A 25,561-nucleotide genomic window follows, 5' to 3' on the forward strand; every position below is an offset into this window, starting at 1 on the left:
TACAAGCCTCTCAGACAGGTGAAAATGCTCTGCTTTAGTCACATGCACTGTTTTGGAAGATGTGTTGCCTAATAAGGTATCTTAACAGTTTACAGGGAAATTACTCTCCAGTATGTTCAGAGTTCCTCTTTTGATTTATAATTCTCCAGAGGCTGGGATCTGAGCAAGTCACTCTATATCTGGAAGACTGCGATTTGATGAGAAATACTGATAAACATTTCCTTCAGCCATCCCATCTTCTAGCAGATTCCAATCACACACCCCTTACCTTTTTTAGGAACATATAAATGCTATTCATTGATACAGTATTTTATTTATTCTCTGAATTAGCATAATTTTAATAATATCAATAATTATAATAATCAGCATTACAAAAATGATCACAATCACCTATACAACTATAATTGCATAAATAACTTCGTCAGTAATTTAATGTTATCCAACACATTGCTAAGTAGCTTTCATATAATTTTATTCCATATGCTAAATCTTCTAAGAAAATGTCACTTCTGGGATAGAAAAATATTTTATTTATATATTTGCATGTTTTAAATTAACCAACTTGTTCTAGGAAGATTTTAAATTTTATGAAGGAAAAGAATGGTTGTGTCATTATTGAATTCTAATCCTGGAAACAAACTGATGAGTCACTTGGTTCCCAAAGCCCTTTATTATAAATGAAGGAACTTAGGTGGCTGACTCCTTATTTATTAATGAAACTTTTAATAGACAATGCAATTTTAAGGGAAAAAGGGACTGAATACACAAAACTCTGAGAGAAAGGTTTGCCTTCAAAAATAATTGAATTCACTATATTTGTATTCACTAAAATTTGGTTAATATTTAAAGCATAAATTTTATGATTCTCTCAGGGAAGTTTTTAACAAGGAATGATGGCCATAATCACCCCTGAATGAACTTTGTTTAGAGTGGGCCTGTAGGCCCAGGCTGCCACAACAGAGACTGTGTTTAAGGAAGTGTATTTGCTGTAAAGTGGAAAGAATCCAGGATTCAGAATTAGGATGTTTGGCTTCTGGTTTTGCACTCACCTCTCTCCATGCAGTGGAGATAATTAAAGAGAGAAAGTGCAGTGTGGGGCCATGGGGTATAGATAGGGGACATCTCTGTACTTTCTGCTCAATTTTGCTGTGAAACTTAAACTGCTTTAAAAAATAAAGTTTATTAAAAAAAAAAATGGAGTTCCCATTTCGGCTCAGTGGAAATGAATCCAATTAGTATTCATGAGGATGCATGTTTGATCCCTGGCCTCATTGGGTCGGGGATCCAACATTGCTGTGAGCTGTGGTGTAGGCCAACAGCTGTAGCTCTGATTCAACCCATAGCCTAGGAACTTCCACAGGCTGTGAGTGTGGCCCTAAAAAAGCAAAAACAAAACAAAACAAAATCAATGGTTGGCAAGAGTTCAGGAATGTGGAGAATGAATAGGCAGAGCAAAAAGGATTTTTAAGGGCAGTAAAACTATTCTGTATGATATATTGTGGATACATTTCATTACCTATGTGTTAAAACGTATAGAAGGTACCACACTAAGAATGAACCCTAAGGTAAACTGTGGAGTTTAAGTGATAATGATGCATCAGGGATTTCAACAGCTGGAACCAATGTCCCACTCTGGTGGGGAAATTGATAGTGGAGAGGCTGTGTGTATGTGGGGCAGGAGGTTCATGGCAAACCTCTGCATTTTCTCCTCAATTTGCTGTTAAGTGGCTCTAAAAATCAATATTTTTTTTTTCAGAAACAAGGAGAAAAAAATAGGGAGAAACTCATGAACTTTGTTATTATTTTAAATTCTAAGGAAGATAGGAAATCTTGATTTAAAAAAAAGTTTCCATCACATGACAGGTTGCTATTTTATGAGTAAATTAAATATGAATCCAAATAGTTAATTGAAAGTTGGCATATAATACCAAAATTTATAGGTTACCCTTTGCATCATATTTGTTTGTTTGTTTGTTTGTTTATTTATTTATTTTCTTTTTAGGTCCGCACCTGCAGCATTTGGAAGTTCCCAGGCTAGGGTCAAATTTGAGCTGCCTCTGCCAGTCTACGTCATAGCCTCAGCAATGCCAGATCCAAGCCACATCTACGACCTATGCCATAGCTCATGGCAACGCCGGATACTTAACCCACTGATCGAGGCCAGGGATAGAACTCACATCTTCATAGATGGACACTATGTTGGGTTCTTAACCTACTGAGCCACAGCAGAAACTCCACAGCATGTAAATTTAAAAAAAAGTGCTTTAGGAGAGGACTCTCCAAGTCAGATTGAGAAAACAAAAGGATTCTATGGTTATGAGGGTGCTCTTTTGTTAAATAAAATTTTACAATTAAAAAAGGATTTAAAGTTACTAATTATTTATTCCTTAATGAAATATTTATTGAATAATGGAATACATTAGGACTTCCTAGATTCTGAGGCCAAAACAGCTGATTGGCTCAATCTTTGCACCTAATATCTTACAGTGTTGAAAGAGTGAGTCAGGTGTGCAGTTAAAACACAGTTTAAGTGTTGCAATACAGACAGTACTGTAATAAAGATTCTGAAGAAAGGGTTGTAAGCCAGACAAAGGGGAAAATGTTTCCTCTTTCTGAATAGTCAGGGATATTTATGACTTTGAACTGCTAATTGCATAGATTTTATACATGGTACATGAGCTCATGAGCATTTTCCTTATTAATGTGCAAACTCCTTAAAGAATAGAGACCTGTTTTCTTTTTTTATACTTCTAGCACAGTATGTTGCACAGAGAAGACATACACATGAAATAACGATACACAGGCATTGCTTTCTCATCACACCTGATACATGGTAGATGCTCAATAATAGTTCAATTTCTTTTCACTTGAGAAGTGGTGTATAAATTTGTAGTGTGCATTTAGAAAGAAACACATCTGTAAAGCATTTCACAGTTTTCATTATTCATGCTTATATTTCAGGACATCTGTACATATAATAATAATAATTATAAACCAGAGAGGTAAATGCACTTCACTCTTTTTTTCAGCCATTTCCAAATGGCTGTTAAGTTTATGCAGTAATTTTCTCATATGAAATGTACTTTTTGATCCTAGATATTCTATTTCACTTTTTTTTTTTTTTTACATTTTTCCTTTCTCTGCTGTAATTCCCCCCATTCATTCGTTGTGGCCTTCACTTTCCTTAAGTTCTTGCATCTATTGATAACAACTGTTTAAATTTTTGTCTGCTGATTCCAACATCTGGATTATGGAGGGTGGGACTTGGTTTCTCTTGTCAACTGTTCCCCGAGAGACTCTGGGTTCTGTAACTTTCTTCTGAAGAGGGCTCATGCCTGTTCTAGCAGGCAGTTGGTTAACTTGGTTGTGTTAAATTGCAAACCATCTCCCCTAAAGTGAGCCGTAACTGAAACTGCCTAGTACCTGTAGCCTTCCCACTTGTTGCATCTGACACAGAGGCTTGAAGTTGTTGTTGAAGGAGGTCATCAAGAGGACCTGATTGCCAGTTGACCCAACCTGAGCTGGGTACCTGGAGGTTCTTCCCTCCTCCCCTGTCCTTGGAATGTACATTTGCCCACTTTACTGGCACTAAGAGCCACTTCAGGGGCGCAGTCTTGAGGGAACAAAGTGCTATTGAGACCACCTGGATAGTCACGTGGCTGAACCAGTTAGGGCCTCCAGGCAGGCAGGGGCGGAGTTAATGTTTCTTGGTGCTGCTCAAGACAAGGCTCCAAGTAAGTTCCCTTTCTTATTAAGCCTGCCACGTACCCATCTGGAGTGGCTGCCTCTTTCTTGAGTCTCTCCTTGCCTTTGATGTACAGGGGCCAGTTTCTGATTTCACCTGGGCATCCTCCCACGTTGCCAGCCCACAGTTCCTCGTATCCCACGTTGGGCACATCCAGGAATCGACGGAGATGTTTGGTGAGGTTCTTAATGCACTTTTGAGGATTGACCTTACTGTGGTCTTTCTGCGATTTCCCCCCTCTCAGTTTTCAGTCGTTGAACATCCCAAACTTCTTTCTTTGAGTTTGGAAGTCAGGAAGATCAACCTTTGCTTGAGTGTTGTCCCCTCCATCCCTTTCCCCAGGTATTGCCAGATGGGAGGCCCCAGTGGTAAAGCTTTGGAAACAAGAATTTCACCTGGCGAGGCTCCTTTCTTCCCTGCAAGTGTCAAATGCCCCCTCCAGTCTCTTCCTGCTTTGGCTTGCTTTCCAGGGTTTCCTAGTTACTTTTGCATTTTGTTGAGCATTTGGAATAGTTATGGGTTCAATATAAGTGACTCCATCATTCTTGTAGAAAAAATTTAATTATGAAGGTTCATATTGTGCTTCATCCTTGAAAAGGAAATCTGAAACAAAGAGTAAAATAGCTTCAACCCTGAAAATGGCTTTATTATTAGGGAAGATATAGAATTACCCAGGAGAAATAGTGTGCTTTCTCTGAGGGGAATTTAATTTTATTGTAGAATGGTATATAAATTGAAATTTAATTATTTATTTGATCGGTTTTATTAGAATAGGTAAAAAAATAATTGACTATTTTATTAAAGATAAGGAAGAAAGAAGCAGCACCGAATCAAGCTATTAAGCATTTCCTGAACACATATTTGGTCCTTAAAAAAACGAATCACATTCTAGTTCGTAAAGAGAAAGCAGAAATGTTCCTACTCTTTCCAGGTCCTCTTCATTATTCAGTTAAAAACAATTAACTGGATTTTGGGAAGATGGAGGCAGTGGCCTAAATGTCAGTTCTTCCTGAATCTTTCCACAAATACAGAGAAAGAGAGCCAGCTGGAAAGAATAGAAATCTGAGAACAGCAGGCAAAGCTGGCGGGGCTCTCAAGATGGAATTTACTGGTTAGCACACAGGGACTCCAGTAAGGTCTGGACCCTAAAACCTCTTGGTACAAAAAAATAGAAGCTCTCTTTCAGGTCAGAGGCTTGCTTGAACCAGAGAAAATTCTGGGAATAGGCTTCTAACTGTATAGGACAAGGACATGTTCAAAGGAAAATGTTGATCCAGGACTCAGGGTTTGGCAAGCTTTTTCTTAAAAGGGCCAAGTAGCAAATTTGCCAGCTTTTATTGTGGGGCGCCTACAATCTCTGCTGAATCATCTTCCTTCCTTCTTTCCTTATTCCCTTCCTTTCCTTTTTCTTTTCGGTGTTCTAAAAACATGAAAAATATTCTTAGCTTGAGGGCAGTACAGAGACAGGCCAGAGGTTGGAATCTGTTTCATGGGCTGTGGTTATCTCCTTTGCTCTAGGTGAAAATGAGGAGAAGCAAAAGAGGCCCGTCTCAGAAACCAGGACTCTGTATTGTTTCAGTCGCTTTGAGAAAACAACAAAAGAGGGAGCTCTAGAGCCATGAAGTTGGAAAAGATAGCAGGGCTCATCCCTGCTTTCAAAAAACAACCCAATCACTCATTGTACTTAAAACTGAGCAATAGAGTGAGTTGAACCTCATACTAATTTAATATAGGAAAAGGGAGAGTAAGGAGCACCAGAACCTCCTTACAGATTAGGAAAATGCTCAAGAGATGTTCCCTCAAAATATGAAAATTGTAACCTAATATTTCAAAACAAAATACATTGAACATATAATCAAGAATCTGGATAAACAACATAAGCTGGAGTGTGAAAATGAAGAAATACACCACTCTGAAGGAAACTGTTACAAACTGTTTAATATAGATGTCAACAGTTTCTCCAATGCTGATTTCAAGTCTACTAATGGGGGCATAAAAGAGTTCCCTCCCTTTCTGGTCTGTTATATCTTAGGAGCAATCTGGTTTTGTGGAAGATAGAATCGAAAACTGCCTTCATTCTCTGTTGCTTCTCTTTCCAGATATTGTGTCTAAGAGACAATCTCCTTATCTTCTTTGAAGCCATCCAATAATTGGGATGTGTATTAAAATGGTAGGAACTTATTTTGTGAGGACTTTTATTGAATAGGTCGTGCTCGTGGAAATAATGCTTATAATTTCAGAAGTTAGAATAAATAAGCAAATTACATGGGCGAGATGGATGTTATTTGTCACTCCATTGTTGTTTTGATCAAATCTCAGAGGTGATTAAATCTACTGAAATTTATCAAATTTTTCATTTATCTGAAAGATGACCTTTTCTAAACTACCTCATTCACTTAATCCATTACATGAATGCACACCATTCCACCCCATTCCGGGAGGAGAGGATTTCCATTTTTCTAATATTACCCTTCTTGCAATCAGTGCTATTCTCAAGAGGATTTTTTGTTGCATGGACTAGATGTTCTTTGTAAATTCTCAACATGACCTAATATAAAAATCAATGCATCTTTAGGTAAGTTCATTTCTATTATTAGATCTCACTGTAGCTTCATGCTAACGTGTTTCGAAATATAAGTAGCACCCTACCACAGGGCATGGCTTTTTCCTGGTAATGCATTAAATTTCATTATGGTAAAAACCATTATAACAATAAAATACACCACAGGTTTAAAAAAAGTCTCTCGGCTCTAGCCGATTGCCAATAATGTTTGTGCTTTAATGGCCTCATTACAATACTGGTCTTAATTAAGTTAAAAGTGCTTTTTGTCCAGGTTATATCTATTTGTGATCTTCCCCAACCCCTCCCCCCTTGATAATGAACACAGATTTTCTGGCTCAGCAAAGACTAAAGGAAGCACTTTCTGTGAAAAGGGGTAAACAGCTTCTCTGGAAGCCCACAGCAAGCGAGGAAAGCAAAGCAGCACACACAGCATGGCTTACAGGATAAATCTGCATGAGCAATTTATTTCCCGGAATAAAGAGAGGATGATTAATGCTGCATTTTACATATTCATGAAGTAAACCTGCCCAAATTAAAGAAAAGGTGCCAAAAGATGTCCGGGGGCATTTGAGGTCTGTTTTATTTCCGTCCCATTCCATATGGGGGAAGCGGTTCATTATCCTGCAACTCGGTTTTTCTAGCCATGATTGTTAGAACATTCCAGCACTAGGAAAGAATTTAGACACTTTGATGTGGTTGTAGAAGGCTTTGCCCTGGACTATAATTTTTCTCGAATCTAGAGTACACAGAACACTTCAGTGATTGTATTTTCTATTGATCTTCCTCTCCCATCAGAGCACAGCTCTTCACAGTTCTCACGTGCACTTGAAGCTGTGTGGCTTTCTATTTGATCATCCACATACCTTTCCTTATCCATTAAAAAAACTCACATTCATGTTCTAGACTTCTTAATTATGTGCTAGATTGAAAGAATCATCTTATGTTTTTCAAGTTTAGCAGAGCAAGAAGCGAGATCGTTTTGAAACAAAACCATTGCTATACATATTCAGGAGAAATGTGACTCAGCAAATTTGCAGAAATTCTTTGGCCACAACACAGTACCAGTCATGTGCTCTCAGCAGGAATTAGAAAGTGTTGCAGAGGAGTTAATGGGACACAATGGAGAAACGAGGTCTTGAAAGCTTCATGGTAAAATTTCAATACTTAATTTGAAATAGTTCCAGGAAATTAGACATATACAAAATGACTACTTTGAAGAACGGTCTTAAAAGACAAGTATGTCATTCTTGGGTTGTCTACCAATTTGGATAATAAGAGCTCCTGTGTCTTTTGATCAGCTCTAATTACAGTCTTAGGCCACTGCTAAAAATATTTTTTTTTTTTCTCAATGTTCAGTGTTCTGTCCTTAAAATTGCATAACATCATTTTCAATCTTAAAAACATACATATGCAAAATGTACCTTACCTTTCTATTACTGGGTGCAATGAGCAGGTGTTTTTTTTTTTTTTTTTTTTAGCATTTCTTATTTGGTTGTTTAAAGCCAGAGCATTGTAAAAATCATGACCCTAATGTTAATTACTCACAGGAGACCCGGTACAGTATTTTTTATCCTCCAACACAGCTGTTTAAAATAAGGAGGAAAAAATCTCCCTGCTGTCCCTTGGGGCTTCTCATGAGGAAGTGGAGTCAAAGGGGAGAGAAGGGCTTTCAATACTCTCAGGAGTCCTCTGTTTTCAGGCTTCTTTCTCTGAGGACCAGTGGAGATTTCAGTGATTGTCCCCCCCTTGTATTTGTCTCCATCAGAATGGCTAGCAGATTTGCCAATATGGTACCACTCATCTTGACCCTTATGAACAAATAAATGAGAAGTAGCAACAATTACTGCAATCTATTACAAATCGATAGAACATGAAAGCTCGAGGAGGACAGCCCATTCAATGAGAGAACTAGAAGGTACAAGACCTTCTGTAGCTCTCTATTTGAGGGAACATTTTCTTAAGGAGAAAGAAGATAGTAAATTTCAAGAGCTCAGTGATTTTGATTCTTATTTACCAATTACCAGTGATAGAACTTTGGGAAAAACCCTCAATATTTTGGGGTCTCTATTACATAAATGGTCTAACGAGGGATTTCTCAGGCAACTTTTCATTATAACATTCTCAGAGGTTTTATTCTTTATATTGTTAGACGATTGGTACGTTTTTGTTTATAAGAAAAAGTCACATTTTTATTTGATGCAATTCACTAAGGAAATTTATAAAGAGATGAAGACACGGCCTAAAATAATTCTAGAGTGTTAGGCCAATTCCCTCCATGTCTCTTCTGGATTCTTTATAGATGCATTTAAGGGACTAAGGAGAGAAGATCAAGAAGAAAAATCAGTGTTGTTCAGTTATACATCTTTCAGTGTCAAAGAATTATTTAATATTTTGGAGGCATTTTCCACCAGGATTCTTGACTGGTCATGGAATGTTATTAAAAACATCACTTTTCTGGATAAAAAATGACTTTTATGCTAATCAGTGTTCTTTGTTCAATTCCTGGACCAAACTCTTGGCTCTTCAGTAACAGGCTTTTCTAATTCTGTTTTGTAATTGCAATAAGGCATCTCTGAGGATTTATCTCTACGGATGCACGCCAGCAGTATGTGGCCTCTTCTTGAACCCATCAGAATTGTGACTTTTCTTTGAACTCTTGGCTGCTTGGTGCTACTGACCTTGTTGCTCGTTTATAACTTGGGTGCCATTTATCACTTCCAGACTCACAGATATTGTTGTGGAAAGAGACTGAATGCAATCATTCATGCCGTTGCCTCTTTCTAGTGATGCCTTCCAGCTTCCTTCCTTACAGGATAACTGATAGGGAGAGATTAGTGACAAAGCTGTAATTCTATTGAGGGATTGTGATGTAACTGTATCATAAACCATGAAGTGAGACTCGAGAGGTTTGAGATCACGAATGCCAAGATTAAGTTACAGCAGCCACAGTCAATCTCTGTCAATATGTGTTTTGTGATGGTTTGTAATCTGCCTGTAAAATATTAGCTACCTGTAAAAAACACCTTTTTTTCTAGTATTGACTTTATTACATAGCTTCTGCAATTTCAGAGCTTAAAGGAAATATTGATTTTTATTTTTATAAATACATACAGACATTTTAGAGGCCATTAAGAAAACTTGCTCTTTGCTTTAGTGAAACATGTTGCTTTTTAAAATTGCGATATAATTGACATAACATTATATTCTTCTCATGTATTAAAATAATTTAATTGTAGTAACACATGTTTTAATTCTGAAACTTCTGTAGATTTCTCATACAACACTTGAAATAGTTGGGTGTTAATGTTTTGAAAGTGAATTTGTTATACATGTGTGAGATTTTAAGAGATAATTTCTGAGGTTGCAGTTCACCTAATAAATGCAACCATAAACAATTCAGTGGCATTTCACACATTCATAGTGTTGGACAACCATCACGGCTGTCTAGTTCCAAAACACTTCCATCACCCAAGGTAAAACTCCATTCCTATTCAGCAGTTTCTCCCTAATCTTGCCAGCCCTATGGATAATAATTCAAAAGTAAAAATAGGGAGTTCCCATCGTGGCACAGTGGTTAACGAATCCGACTAGGAACCATGAGGTTGAAGGTTCGATCCCTCGCCTTGCTCAGTGGGTTAAGGATCTGGCGTTGCCATGAGCTGTGGTGTAGGCCGGTGGCTACAGCTCCAATTCAACCCCTAGCCTGGGAATCTCCATATGCTGCAAGTGTGGCCCTCAAAAAAAAAAGAAAAAAAAAAAAGAAAAAAAACATATTTATTGAGTATGCCAAAGAAACTGGTTAAGTTAGTATATACGTAGGTTTTTGTAGGATTTTTTAGAGATCTTTCAGATATTAATAACCTCTGCTTCTCTTTAGTTTAGAGCCATTGTTTACAGCATTACCTGAATTTTGTGCCTCATTTTTTTTTTTTTTTTTTTTTTTTTTTCTGGAGCATTCTGTGTCTCCTTTTGAGAACTACTCTTTTCCAAATAGTAATCTAGGTCTAATCATGATATTGTTGGAGGATCGTGTCAAGAAATATATTTTTACTAAAGGGATTTTTTTTCTAAGAATCAGAATTTAAAAGATTATATTGATATCATATTCTTAGAAAGTGTGAAGAGGTGAGATTCAGGACTTCTGGAATTTCTTCTAGTAAAGAAAAATAATAGTTACCATTTTAAAAGCGTGTTTATATATTATCTGTATTTCTCTCAATAACCCTGAAACATAGGTTTTATTGCCCTAATTTTATAGATAAATTGAAGTGCATGGTGAAATTATTTCATTTTAGTCACATCAAAATATCCTTCTCTGGAATTACATGGTTTGCCCAATATATCACGATTATAAATGGCAGAGTAGTGATTTGAATTCAGAAGACTGGATTTCCAAATCCTTCAGTCTTTTTTGCTCTTCAGCATTGCTGTGTAAGCAGGCACTTGAGGCACCAGTTTCCTGGGCCTTGGTTTTCGTATTTATCAAAATGAAGAAACTGAGGATCTTTAAGTTCTGCTCTAGCTTCAAAATTTTGTTATTTAAATCCTGTACTATTCCCTAGCCTGTCTAAAGGCTTTAGTCAAAAAAAAAAAAAGAAATTTCATCTCTCTACATTAGGAATCCCAAGATCTCAATAAAAGTGTTAAAATACTACCCCAAATAAACGAACAGTTATGACAGCTGACCTTTATACAAACCTCCCAGAGCTCAGAATGAGTTATCCAGTCAAGGGAGGAATTCGGCTCTGCTTTTATAAGTATAGTTAAGACTAATGTAAATACATGACTTGCCCTTAAACTAGGACGTTTTAAACATAGATTGAGCTTGCAGAGAGGGTATGTATGTGTTTGCCTTTCTCTGGCCATCCTTGTTCACCCAATAAAGGAGTCTCTTCTGGAGCCCAGGAGGTCTGTATCCAGGTGGGAGAGGAGAAAATGTCAAAATAGATACACCACCTTTAAGTCAGCTCATTTGTTATTTTATTAGAGGAAAAGATCATAGTAAAGAAATTTGGTCAAACCTCAAATGATCAAATGGATTTTTTTCTTCCAGCTTTAAATTATTTACTGCCTATTTACAAAGACTAGTCTTTCTCTCCTTTTTTTCTATACACATGCATCTCAGAAGAAAAATTCTCAAATTTCTCTTCCTTCCAGTTATGATAAGCCCTCTTAAAGTCACAGTATCATATGCATATTACCACCTATGAAGATTTTATAAGCTTTATATTCTATGGTATGTATTATTTACCGCTGTGATACTACAAAGTACTTTTGCTTTGTAAAAATTTTTAAAAATATCACACTGAATATGTTTTTCAAATCATGTGGCTCCCTTTCCCTCACCTTTCACCCTGATATTCTGGTGCCTTTCCTCAGCCTTCTATATTGCAAGTCAGCTCTTTGCAGGATAGAAAGTAAATTTCTGTGCTCATTTCATTTTTATAAGAAATGTTCCTCTCCATTTTTAGACGAGACACTGGAAACAGAGAGTCTGCAGAGAGCAGAGCTCTTTAGTAAGGGAGGCTCTTGTAGGCTAACTGGATCACCAGGGGAAATGCTCAGAAGGTTTAATTCTTTCAGCATTTACAGCTACTGCAAAATTATAACCGACGTATTTCTGAGACCAGTGAGTTTTAACTTTGTGGTTGACTTTTACAATCATGAAGAGAATTCTTTGAAAAAAAGTGAAAGTGTCATATCTTTTCCCCAAATACTCTTAATCTTTGGGGACTTGGCCATTTGCTTTTGTGTCAATATCTTTTCTTCAGTTTTTTTTTTTTTCTGTGCTTGTCAGTAAAAGCAGTTCCATTAAGTGGTTGGTATGATGGGCTGGAATAGAAGTCGGCATCAGATGAGAAGCAACGTTTTGAGGAGAGTCTTTTAAGTTAGAATTTTATGATGTATTTTTTATGTCATGTGGCTTTATGAAAGTGGTGGATGAGAAAAGAAATATCCAGATATCACAGGCACCCTTTAAACCACAGATCTTTCTAAAAAATAGCTTTCCTGTGCCTAAAGCAGTTTATTCTTCTACATGAATATTTTCATCCTTTATAAAATTGCCTCTCAGATAGCTCACCGGCATCCAGATTAAGCATTTGATTCCATTTGTAAGCCCATCCAAATTTATCCCTCGGCCATCCTTAAAGAGAGAAGCATCAGAAGTGAGTATACAGTTAGGGCCACCAAGAACTAGCTCCTGGATATACCTTAGGGTTCATAGCCTACTGACCATAGACTATGCCAGATACTTCATATAAATTGTCCTGGATACCGATCTTCCTGTCTATGGACAGCCATCACTGCTGTACCTGGATATCTGTGAAACCCCCTTAGGGACATGTGGCTGGTTCCTACATAGAGAAAGGATCTATGCAAGGACTCATAAAATCTGAATGATTTATCCAAAGCAAAGAGTAGAATATTGCCCCCTCTGGTCCTTTCTTTGTGGTGAAGGCCTACAACAAGCTATTCTTGCTTTACACTAGAGGATCTTCATGAAAATTGTCCTCACTTGTTTCATTGTCAAAAAGATTGATTTCTCTCCTAGGAACACTTATAATGAGAAATAGGTGTCCTATTTCTGACCAAGGACCCAAGGTAAACTAATCGGGGCAAAACATATAACAGCTATAAAAATCTACAATAGTTTAAACTAGCAAAATCTTGCTTGAAATCATAGAGTCGGGGAACATATTGAACATATCAGTTATATAAAGAAACTCACTATAGATTTGACTGAAAACATAAAGGTAGTTGTGATAAGCACTAAGTGACTTTTTGGCTTTCTTAGAAATTAGAAAGTATTCTTTGATATGATTTTTTCAAAAGCTGGTTTTAAAAGCTGTCCAGGGAAATTTGAATCAATGTCCTATTTTCCTTTCCACACACTTTTTTTTTTTTCTGTAGCAAGCAGATGTGTTTTGCAAAAATAATCTACAGTTTCTTTTATTTTGCCAAGCCAGAGTATCATTAAATATTGAATGAGACATCCAAGGGTGTGGAAATTGAATAAAAGTAGTGGTAACATTTACCAAAAGCAGTTAGTTGACAGCCAGTGAGAGCTTCATGTAAGACTATTCAGGGAAAGTTCCTTGAAGTAAATTTTGTGCTTCTTGGTGTCAGCTTTGTTTATGGCATGTTAAGGTAACCAGAGCACTCTCTGAAGATGAGGGAATCTGAGGGGGCTACCAGGAAAATGCCTCCCTGTAGACCTTGGCATTTCTCCCCCTGGTGCTCCTTGCAGTTGAGGACCTTGGCGTCAACTCAATGTTTACTCCCTCCCACCTTGGGATGGACCACAGAGGATTCTCTGACTGATCTCATGCGCCAAAGGCATTCTCTTCCTCTCTCCTGGCCCTTCACTTCCATGCCTTCTCTAAAGCCTAAACATGCTCCTTGCCCAACCCTAGGACCTATTTTATTCAGCTGAACGTACTCATTTTAAAGACAGAATTGGTGCACAATAAGTGAAGTACAGAATGAGAGGTAGTTTCAGAGATCACTTTACATCTTAAACCACTGAAGTGTGGAAAGCATCGCGTGTGAAATTAGAGACCTGGGTTTATGCTGTGGGGCTTTGAACTTCTGCACAGTCCTTGCCCACAGTCTTCCCTACCTTGTGAATACTGATGTATTTTGCAAGAGTCAGCTCCAAAATTCACCTTCATTGTGATGCTTTCCCGGAACTCACCAGACATAGTTGGTTTCCCTTTCTGCATTACATAACACAAATGCATACTTAGTATGAGGCAAAACAGTTCAACTGCAGTTAGTTACAATTTGAGTCTTGTTCCACTCATTTCAGTCACAGAGCATTTTTAGGGTAAGGCAAGGGGAAGCCATGTTAGCTGTGATATGGAAATACTTTTTGAAATGTTTTTGAAGTAACAAGTGAGAAATTATAGATTCCTCATTTGGGACACTTATTTTTTTAAGTGGGAGAAAATTTACATAAAAATAATGAAATAATGCAAACAAAAGCAAAAAAAGGTGAGAAACAGAATTAGTTAAAATGACTTTGACAATGAGAAGCAAATGATAACAAGACATGTTCAAATCATACCTAAAATAGTACCTTGTTAAGAGAGAGAAATGCTTTTCCAGAGCAAGGGCAAATGAATAGCAAATGAATAGTTATAAATTGTTAGATAATCAAATTACTGGAGAAATGAGTCAAATGAACCCAGTGGAAAAAGACTTAAATTTTTTGCCATTTGGACAAGATTATTGACTTTGATGAGGATAACATGAAAATCCTAATGACATCAAAGTAATGAAGATATCTGTGACAAACTGGTTAATAAGTGTTGTCAACTCAGTATTATGGGATAGTCAATGTGGAGAAATATTTGAAATGCCTAGGATCTTATTTATATGAATAAACTTGATAAAAGTTTTCCCAAATTGGATAACAATCCTAAACATTTTTATAACATTACCAATAACAAGTTGTGAAGATAAAAATTTTCTAAAATATCAATAGTAAAATAATATATATGAATTGTATTAGAGAAAATGAATTTGCCAACCTTGTGAATTTTGCAATATTTTTTAGATTTTTAAATTTTGCAATTGTTCATGATTTATTTTCTCATTCTAAGTATTCACACACATGCTGGATTTTACATTTGTAAGTTTTACATTCTTTTTCATAAAAGAGGCTCCCGAAATTTCAGGCCCTACAAAACTTGGATCATCCTGCATAGAACACTTCATATTCTGAAGCATTTTTTTTTTAAATTTTGCTTTGTTTTGTTAATACTTTGTAGAAGGAAATAAGGACTTTGATTTGAAAAGCCATATACCCAACTTGCTACCCAGTTGTAGAAATTGCTTCATAAAGGATTATGGGATGCTTGAATGTCTGGCAGGGATTGGTTGAGAAACTCAAGGTGGGAATTCCCATTATGGCTCAGCAGTAACAAACTCGATTAGTATCCTTGGGGACACGGGTTCAATCTCTGGCCTTGCTCAGTCCATTAAGGATCTTGTGTTGCCTTGAGCTGTGGTGTAGGTCACAGATGAGGCTGGGATCCCAAGTTGCTGTGGCTGTGGCATAGGCCTGAAGCTGTAGCTCCGTTTTGACCCCTAGCCTGGAAACTTCCACATGCTGCAGGTGCAGCCCTAAAAAGATGAAAAAAAAAAAAAAAAGAAAAGAAACTCAGGGTGTCTCTCAGAGTTCTTTGCTTTTACTAGTAAAATTATTGCGGAATTTGGATGAAAATCATTTATATGATAGTAATTCATCATTTTAGAAAATTTAGAAAAATGCTAATTTGATTAGTATAGATAATTAAATCCTTCAATGATAGCATAGTTTTATTTGATTTAGGGTAGAAGTAAAAGGTGTTTGATTTCATCCTTCCCCAGTTGTGATTAAAAACATAAAATTGTATCTCATAATGACTGTTTCGAATGTGAAGAGAAATCTCTTCTAGAAAAGGCCTTATACTTCAATTTTCTTTCTTTTTTCTTTCTTTCTTTTTTTTTTTTTTTTAGGGCTGCACCTGTGGCATATGGAGGTTCTCAGTTTAGGGGTCTAATTGGAGCTGCAGCAGCCGGCTTACGCCACAGCCACTGCAATGCTGGATCCAAGCTCCGAGCCACTTCTGCTACCTACACCCTAGCTCATGTCAACGCTGGATCCTTAACCCACTGAGTGAGGCCAGGAAATGAACCTGTGTCCTCATGAGTACTTGTCAGATTCGTTTCCACTGAGCCATGATGTGAACTCCTCAATTTTCTTTCAACTTAGAGTGCAAATTACAAATAAACTCAATTAGGATCTTCCTTTAACTGAAAAACATGTTTAGATGTGGATATTATTAGCATTATTACTGTCACTCCTGAGATGGTCACCAGCAAAGGTCCTCCTGTCTGATGTCAGTTGCACAAATAGAAGGAGACCTAGGGGGAATTTGGGTCAGAAGCAAAGGAAAACTTTATTCCCTGATCAGAGAATGGCGAGGTGGGAGTTGGTGTTCTAGAGCCCACATACTCCCTGACAGGCTGTGGGTAGGGCTACTTAGTAGGGTGCTCCTTAGCCAGGAGGAGAGAGGACTGCACAGGCACAGATGAACTGCTGCTTACAGTTCTCCAGATCCCATTGCTGGGAGCAGGGATTCCGCATACAGCCAGCTGCTGCTGCCATCTTGGATTGAGTGCTGTGCTGGGCTTCTGCTCTGGGTCCCACTGCACTGGGTTCCAAGCTGAGGTGTCGTTGCAGCCATTTTGCACTAGAAACTCTGGCCCAAAGAGTAGGGTGGAGGTGTCTGCATTGTGGCTCCTATGAGCAAGTAACACTGGACTAAGCACCAAGGAAAAGAAAAAGGTTAGACTTAATTTGATCATCCAGATTCTATTTTTATTCCCTGGGAATTGTGATGGGGCTTTGCTGGTGACTGTTATATTTATTTATTTACTTATTTATTTTTACTTTTGAATTTATCAGGAGCGTACAATTAGAGTGAGTCAGTACTTTTGGTCATGGAAATTTAAAAACAAAATATGACATAAAGAGAACTCTAGGTCTTGCCTCAATGAAGGTGAAATACTTTCAATTTCAAACAGTAGAAAATTCACACTGCAAAAAAGTTTAGTTTATTCTCTATGCGTAGCAAATACATTTTAGGGAAGGAAACGCTTGAACCTCATTCTTTTAACAGAATGATGATATTTTATACTACAATGATGAGTGAAGTCTGAATTCCTATTGTAGAAGTATAATTAAACAGGAGTTCCCATTGTGGCTCAGCGGTAATGAATCTGACTAGTATCCATGAGGACTCAGGTTCAATCCCTGGCCTCTCTCAGTGGGTTAAGGATCTGAGCTGTAGTGTAGGTTGCAGAGTTGGCTCGGTTCTGACATTGCTGTGGCTGTGGTATAGCCTGGCAGCTACAGCTCTGAGGTAGGTTCATCGGGAACCTCCATGTGCCATGGGTACGGCCTTAAAAAGCCAAAAAAAAAAAAAGTATAATTAAACAAAATACATTTTCCTGCCATTTCTTTAAGATTAGACATATGATAAAATTTCTTTAAAATGATATTCAGTTACAGGTATGTTCTAGTTTGTTTCTTTTTTAAAAAATATGGTAATGACATATAAAAATTGGGATTTCAGGCAGTATCTGTTTCTGAAAGCTTTAGGATTATTTCTCACTTATCTAGGCAGATTTAGATATGCTTCTGTCCTTTTAAATGTCCTTCTAGTTTCCTTACAGTCCAGGAGAGGATATGGTTCCCTCGAGAGAAAACATCACAAGAAAGAAAAAAAAATCTGCTGCTTTTGTGTTTGAGTGTCAAGACTGGAGAATAGCAAAAATTTTAAAACAAAACAAACAAACAAAAAAAACCAACTCCTTAATGACCTGCTAGAGAATAGTCCCATCTAGTTTTCACCCTTTAACTAAATGTTTAAAAAGATAAAGAAACATTCTCTTTCCACAACCTCCAAAGCATTATTATCACACTCACTCAATCAATAAATATTTATTGAAAGCCTAAAGCTATGAGTGTCAGTTACTGATATGTTAGAGCAAGGATATGAAGAAACAAAAAAATAACCTTGCCCTTGCTTAACTCTTCGTCTGATTTTGGGAAAATTATTGTGATAAGCGCTAATGTTATAAACAAGCATAGAGTGCTATGAGAGCAGAGGGGGCAATGAACTAACTTGGGAAAGGAGTCATCAAGCAGACTGAGTACATGTTTGTGTTAGAGTCAGAAACTTTAGAACTGGAAGGGAATTTAGAGACTATCAATCTACAGATTAGGTACACATTTTAAAGTAGAAGATGAAGGTGTCCAGTACAAAGTTGAAGCTTCATTGATTTTTTTCAACAAATCAGTGTCGAATACCAACTGTGTGCCCAGCATAGTTCCAGGTATTGAGATTAATGCTGTCAAGAAAATAAAAGCAAAAGCCAGTTGATTGGATTAAAAAGGTGCTATAGAGGCTCATGAGCTCTCCTTCTTCCAAAGACACACCAAATGTAGAGCTGCCCAGGGAACAACTAACTCCCTGTGAAAGACATCTGGAAACTGGCTGAATGACTCCTACATATTTCATGACTGAGGAAATGCCTATATCAAAATAGGTAAGAAAGGCTGAGACACACTGTCATCATAAACCTCATCCCTGGCACAGTGCCAGTGAGATACTCCTTGAGCTTTAGGAATGCAGACAGATTGAAAGTGAAGGGATGCAAAAGTTATTCCATGCAAATGGAAACCAAAAGAAAGCATGGGTAGCTGCACTTATATCAGACAAAACAAACTTTAAGCCAAAGACGAATCATATAAAAGGAATGAACTAAGCCTAAAGTTAATAGACAGAAGGAAATAATAGAAACTAAGAAGACAATAGAGAAGATCAGTGAAACTATGAGCTGGGTTTTGGGAAGATAAAATGGACAGATCTTATATGTGGAATCTTAAAAACGCTGATCTCATAAATCAACTATGGGGATGGGGGAGTAGGGGCAGATGGGTAAAACAGGTACAAAATTTCAGTTATATGATGAATATTTTCTGAGGATCTAACATCTAACATGGTGACCAGAGTTGATAACGCTGTATTGTGTAATCGAAATTTGCCAAGAGATTAGAACTTAAATGTTATCACCAAAAAGCTAAATATGTGAGGTAAAGATGTGTTAATGAAATTGATGGAGGAATCCTTTCCAAATGTATACATATATATAATCGTCACATTATATACTTTAAGTATTTACAATTTGTCAGTTATACCTCAATAAAAATGAGAAAAAAAATAGAGCCTTAAGAAAAGCCAACCCCCCCAAAACAAACTAAAGATTCCTACCTTCATAGAGGTTACATTCTAATGGGAATGAGCATCACACAATTAAACCTACAGTACATTAGATGGTGCCTAGTAAAAATGGTTATGGATCAGCAAGACAGAAAAGAGGTCTGTCTTTTATGGGATTATAGGAGGTATTATACTTTTAAATAATTTTGCCAGTGCAGGCCATTGTGCAAGACCTGAAGGAATTAAGAGAAAAGAGACCTGGCTGTATTAGAGGGAGTGTTGCAAAAGCATTCCTAGCAACGGAGGAACATAATGTAAAAACCATGATGTTAGATCATATCTGTAAGCTTCTAAGAAAAGCATGGAAACCAGTGTGGGTGGAGCAGCGTGTGTGATGAGAAAGCCTAAGAAATGAGTTTAGACAGGAAATAGGAGTTAAATCACATAGGATCTTATAAACAACGGTAAATTTTTTGACTTCTACTTTTAGTAAAATGAAATAGGGAATTGTTTTGAGTAATGGAAAGACAAATGTGACGTGTACTTTAACAGTGCTTTCCCTGGCTTCCATGTGAACGTGGGCAGTAAAAGAAGAAAAGAGATTCATTTATAAGCGGCTGCCATGACCCAGGTGAGAGATGATGTAACTTGGACACTGGAAGAAGCAGTAGAGGTGGTGCAATATGGTTGACCCCTGGGTGTATTTGTAAATGTAGAACAAAGGGTTGCTGAAAGAATGAAGGTGGGGTGTAAAAGAATGAGTAGTCCTAGATAATCCCCAGGTTTGGGGCCTGAAAACTAGAAAGATAGTGAAGATGAGATTGGGAAGACTATACAAAGCAAGTCTGGGATAATAAGAGTTTGTTTTCATACACATTAAGTTTGAAATGGCTAATAGATATTGTACCTAGATGTCGAGTAGGCAATTGAATATAAGAACACTGGGAAAGAGAGAACTGAAGATGTGAATTATAGACACATAGTTCCCAAAATATAGATGATATTTAAAGCTCCAAGACTGATTAAGGATCAGAAAGGGAATGAGCATAAAGACACTCTCTCTCTCTCTCTCACACACACACACACAAAGGTCCATTGGTTGAGCACTGAACATACTATCGGTTAGAGTTTGGTTAGAAGGAGAAGCCAGCAAAGGGAACTGAGAAGAAATAGCCACTGGAAAAGTTTTATCCTACAAGTGAGTGAATAAGTGTGTAATGGAGGGAGGGGTGATCAAACTATTCCCAAATGCAACCCAAAGCCCCTGAAGCATCAATTAAAATGAAGCCTGAGGACTGACCATTTGATTTAGCATCAAACACATTATCAGTGACTTTGAAACAGTTTAAGTGAAGCGGTAATGGTGGGAAAAGTCCACATGAAGGAAGTTTGTGAGACGATGAGAAGAGAACTTAGACATGGCTAGTATAAATCTTTTCTTGAGTAGTTTTGCTATCAAGAAAAACAGAAAAATGAAGTGTTGAGAAAGGGTTGTAAATTAGGAATGGTTTTTATTTATAACATTTTAAAGAAGGGATAAATGATGGTTTCTGTGCTCTCTTGAATATTGAAAAGGAAAAATGACTGATTAAGGGATAGGGATAATTACTCTCAGAATATCTTGATATGGTCATAACTTTCTTTCATTGGAATATAAGGATGTAAATTTTTAAGCCTTGACTAATTCGATTTTGAGTCCCATCATTGAATTTTGAATCTCTTAGCTGCTTTCTGATTAGTGAGACAAAGTAAAGCAGTGGTTCTCAATCTTTTCTGCCCAATAGAAGCATCTGGGGACATAAAAACCATCAATGCTCAAGCCCCACCCCAAAGCAGAAAAATGAGATTTTTCTGATTTATTCTGTAGTTTCCTAAAGTTCCCTAAGGAATGCAAATCTAAAACTAGCCTTGAGAACTACTGTAAATTAACTAGAAAATAGTTTATAATGAAGATAGTAAAATCCATTAGGGCATATATGCTTTAAACTAAGCTTCAGCCTGGAAGTTCTATTGTTGCTCAGTGGAAATGAATCTGAATAGTATCTATGAGGATGCGGGTTCAATCCCTGGCCTTGCTCAGTGGGTTAACGGATCTGGCATTATCAACATTTGTGGTGGAGGTTGCAGACACTGCTTGAATCCCGAGTTCCAACCCAAAAAGCAAAAACTAAGCCTCAGCCTAACAGAAAAAAAAAAAAAAAAGCAAGACCCCTTTTCTGAAATATCTACAGCATAGCATGTCCTGATTTATTAATTTCCAAGATAACTTAATAATAAATATTTATTTTTATTATGGTAGATTTTAAGATGATATTTACTAAGTCCATACAAATCAAAAGAGGGGACTTCTGAAAAAAGTAACAGGCAAGTAAAATGTCAAATCTTCTTGACAGACTATCTGCAGGAGAGTTGAGTGGAAAGATCCTACAATAGTTGAGAAAAAAGGAGCAACAGATTCTTATTACAAACAGCTGTCCTATGAAAAAAGTTCTTCTGCTAAACAACTATGGAAATTAATGGTACTATAACCGGTTGAGGATTACCTACACTGCTTTTGTGGATCTGATGTAGACTATTTCTACAATATTTCGTCATTTACTCTTTATAGAGAGGGGTAAAACCTAGACTCAAACACAACTTGGTCTTCCAACTCTGAAGACGATGCTCTTTGCACAGTGGTTGGCTCATTTGTAAAATAAGCACTGGTTGAGAGTGTAGAAATGTATAAATTATAAAGAAAACCCTTGAGAGTGATATCAAATGAAATGGGTAATTATTATTTCAAGATTTGTAAATAATAAAAATAGTCTCTGTGTTACACAAAAATTAAATCTCAAGGATACCTGGTTTTTATCCAATCTGTAAGTTTGGACATAGTTCTTACACCTATTGAATGTCATGCTTAATCTGTGAAGTTGTTACTTTTCACATATCTGGGAGGAAAATATTTAAGATTGTTTGATGTTTTCAAACCTTAAAGATCAACCCTGAAAGTTTTCTGTAAGTTTTTCTTTTTTTTTCCCAGTTGATGATCTTTTCTTCTCTTTGGCCATAGCATTTCCAAAGGGCTATGACTCCTTTTCTCTATAATGTTCGCTCATCGTTCGTTCTTTTCTTTCCCCTCTCTCTACCCCACTTCCTTTTGTCTTTTCTTTGCTCTTTCTTGGAGGGAATATTTTGTCCCTACTTTTCCTGTTGTGCATTGATTCATAATATAGTATTGAATTGTAAAATCAATTAACTAGGAATCAAATAGCATTTTAAAAAAAGGAAATAGAAGAATATAAAATACCAGAGTATACACCAAGCATGTAGTAAGAGTAGGTACTGTTTTATGAAACTTTTTTCCATTTTATAATTTCATATATATATGTAAAGTTCATGTATATATGTAAAGTTATATGTAACATGTGTATACATACATATATGCATAGAGAGAGACAAATATATCCATATATTGTCCATGATGTAAAATATATTTTTACTGGAAGGCACAGTAAAAAGTTAAAAAGTTAAAAGCTGTTGGAGTAATGAATGTTAAGGACTTGATAAAATCATGTGGAATAATTTTGAATAGCATATTTTAAAAAACTCAACCAAGCATGGGCCAGAAGCCAAGGTTTATGACTATTTTCCTTATGATGATTATTTGTTTTAAAATTTTTGTGGTAGCAGAATTTGGCCTTGTTAACTTTTGCTATAATGTTCATTCATATTAAGTATATTCAGGTTGGAATGGGTTCAATTCACAGAACAATCTGGCCCTCAGAAAAGAGGTGAAGTGAGGAAAGATTTTTTTTTCATATTCATAACTAAATGGGCAGCTGGGCAACTTTCTCCTCTGGGGAGGTGCCTTCCAACTTCTTATTCATATATTCTTCCACAGAAGATTTATTTTAGAAGCCATTTTTCCTCATGAAAAATTTCCTTACCAATAATTTATGTACCAACTTACTAAAAATAAGTGTATAACATGAAAATAATGGGTGCGGTTTTGAATTAATAAAACAAGAGTGTTGCCCACTCTTATTTTGGAGTTAAATACTTCACTCTTTCCTTTTCTCTACCTTTTTTCCCCAGTAATTGCTATAGGAATAAAAGTTAAAAGTAGTATTTAACTTTTTTTTAATATTTAAGAAATTCACTTCAGAATTTTATCTGATGTAAAAGCTGGTAAAAACTTGATGTCCCCAATATTACTGGATTATTTTTAAAGCTGGCTTAGGTATTAATCAAGAAGCTGCTGAGAAATTATTTTATGGGTAGTAGAATTAAGGGTTTGATACAATTCCTACAATGTAAGGTTTTTCATCTGGGATGAAATGTTTATTTTGCATAAAATTTGAGAGCTAAGAAACACAAGACAGTTTGAATGTACATATTTATATGTGTGCCTCCCTCTTTGGCCCTGACTCACCCTGCCCAATTACCATATCAACCAATTATCATATCAACCTTACACATCCCCTGAACTTGTGCTGGCAATGAATAAACATGGTCCATCATTACATGTGGGTACTCAAGACATTTTGTTGGGAAGGTAGCCTTCCTGTGCTCTTGAGACTCAATAAACACAGCAGGAACCATGCAGAACGTAGAACATGAGCGTATAAAGGGCCTCAGAGGTCCCATTTTAGGGATTTGGACACTGATTAAAAAACCCAGAGGTTCAGGGCCTGTCCATGGCCATGGACTCGGTAGAAGAGGAATCATCAAAGCCTTTTGTGTCTGGCTGAGGGCTCCTTTGTAACAGCTGTTTCAGACATTTTGAAATACACCTAAATAGGTTGTGATCCAGTACCCTCAAGACAAGGCCACAAGCAGACATAAGTAGCCAGAATCACAGGTCAACCATGTAGTCATAGATCCAGTCAAAAAATTTCAGACAAATGTGGTATTCTACATAATCTAAATGTTTCAATTAGGTACAATTAGGTAAATCTTATATGCCAGGAAGATAAGCCATATTTTTACTCCAACTTGGTGAGCTCCCAGACACATCACTACATCCCTCTACGAGTAGGTTTATGACCTATCCCTCTCTATCATAACTTCCTCGTGTTAAGAGAATACAAAGAAAAAGAAAATAGGTCATTTCATCTTTAAAGCAAGATGATGCTCTTTGTGCTGTACTTAAAAAGTCTAGGAGTTCCCTTGAGGCACGGTGGGTTAAGGATCTGGCTTTGTCACTGAAGTGGCTCAGGTTGCTGCCCTTGTATGTGTTTGATCCCTGGCCCTGGAACTTCCATGTGCTGTAGGTGTAGCCAAAAAAAAAAAAAAAAAGCCTCTCTTTTAATGAGAGTCTAATCATGAATGATAACCTTGTATTACATGGTGCTCCTTACATTTGTGCAAACTAGTACAGTACATTTAAAAAAGTATATATCATCTCCTACCTATATTTAGTTGCTGTGTGCTTACTGTCTTCATTTTAGAGAACCCAGATATATTTGTATGATTCACCAAATCTTCAGTAATCTGCGCTTTGAGTAAAGTCATCATCATAGGAGGTGCCCTTTTAAAATTGTATGGACTTGCAATTCTCTTTACCAAGCTTTGTTTGTAAATCATCACGGACATTTTTAATAAGTTTTAATTTTTATGAACTGTTTTTAGTGGCCATCTAGGATTTTAAGTAATGCAGATAGAGAACGAAGGAGTTATGATGTGCTTGTCAGAGTGAAGAAATAAAACAGATGTTTGTTTTTTCAATGTTCTGTTGGTGGTATAATCTTGAGCCATATCATAAGAGCCTGAGTCTTTTCAAAACGTTTCTGAAGTACTCGCTTTGTGTGTTGTACTTTTCTTCCTATCATAGAGTTTATCCTTCTCTACTGTACCGGCTTTTTAATGGTCAGTCTCTCATAAGAGACTTTATCGTCTATGACCTTGGACCAGGTCCATCTTTTCACTACTATCATATGCACCTAAAATAGCACCAAGCACTTTAGTACACAACACATTTTGTTGAATTAATGAGGGGTACTCTGAATAATGGTAAGATTTCACTATTTTATTAGTATATTTGTTGGTACATATGTTATTTGGATAGTACCATATTTAGTAATTGAAAACAATGATACTTTGTTGTACTGTTTTTTCAGATTTATTTCTTGAATTATCTAAAAGGTTCTAAAAAAATATCTAGAGTGTCCATAGAATAGAGTTAGCTCTACTACAGAAAGAGCCAATGAAAGAACCTCTAGGACCCTTTATGGCGCCAGGTGGGACCTGTATTTCAGAGTATATGTAAAATATTTTCCATATGTTATGTTTAAATTAATTGGTATAAAAATATACCTTGCTTACTTAATGCTAAGATAGGATAAATGCATGTGATTCGAAAATAAGTGTAATGCATTTCAGAGCAACCCATTTTTGAAAAATACAGCTATGTGATTTAAAAAATTTTGGGAGTTCCTATTGTGGCTCAGTGGTAACAAACCTGAGTAGTATCCATGAGGATGTGGGTTTGAT

At 36.7% G+C, this 25,561-nt stretch overlaps 1 protein-coding gene across 2 annotated transcripts in view; it reads left to right on the forward strand.

Moving 5' to 3' along the window:
- Positions 2,950 to 25,561, forward strand: part of LOC106508546 — a 593,953-nt gene continuing 571,341 nt past the window's right edge. The window contains exons 1-2 of one of the 2 annotated variants that reach the window (XM_021071412.1): positions 2,950 to 3,734; positions 3,822 to 3,921. The gene's annotated coding sequence lies outside the window, so the exon portion shown is untranslated. The other variant, XM_021071411.1, reaches the window with a different exon arrangement.

The sequence above is a fragment of the Sus scrofa genome, chromosome 13 (genome assembly GCF_000003025.6).
Source record: "Sus scrofa isolate TJ Tabasco breed Duroc chromosome 13, Sscrofa11.1, whole genome shotgun sequence".
Classification (NCBI taxonomy): Eukaryota; Metazoa; Chordata; class Mammalia; order Artiodactyla; family Suidae; genus Sus; species Sus scrofa.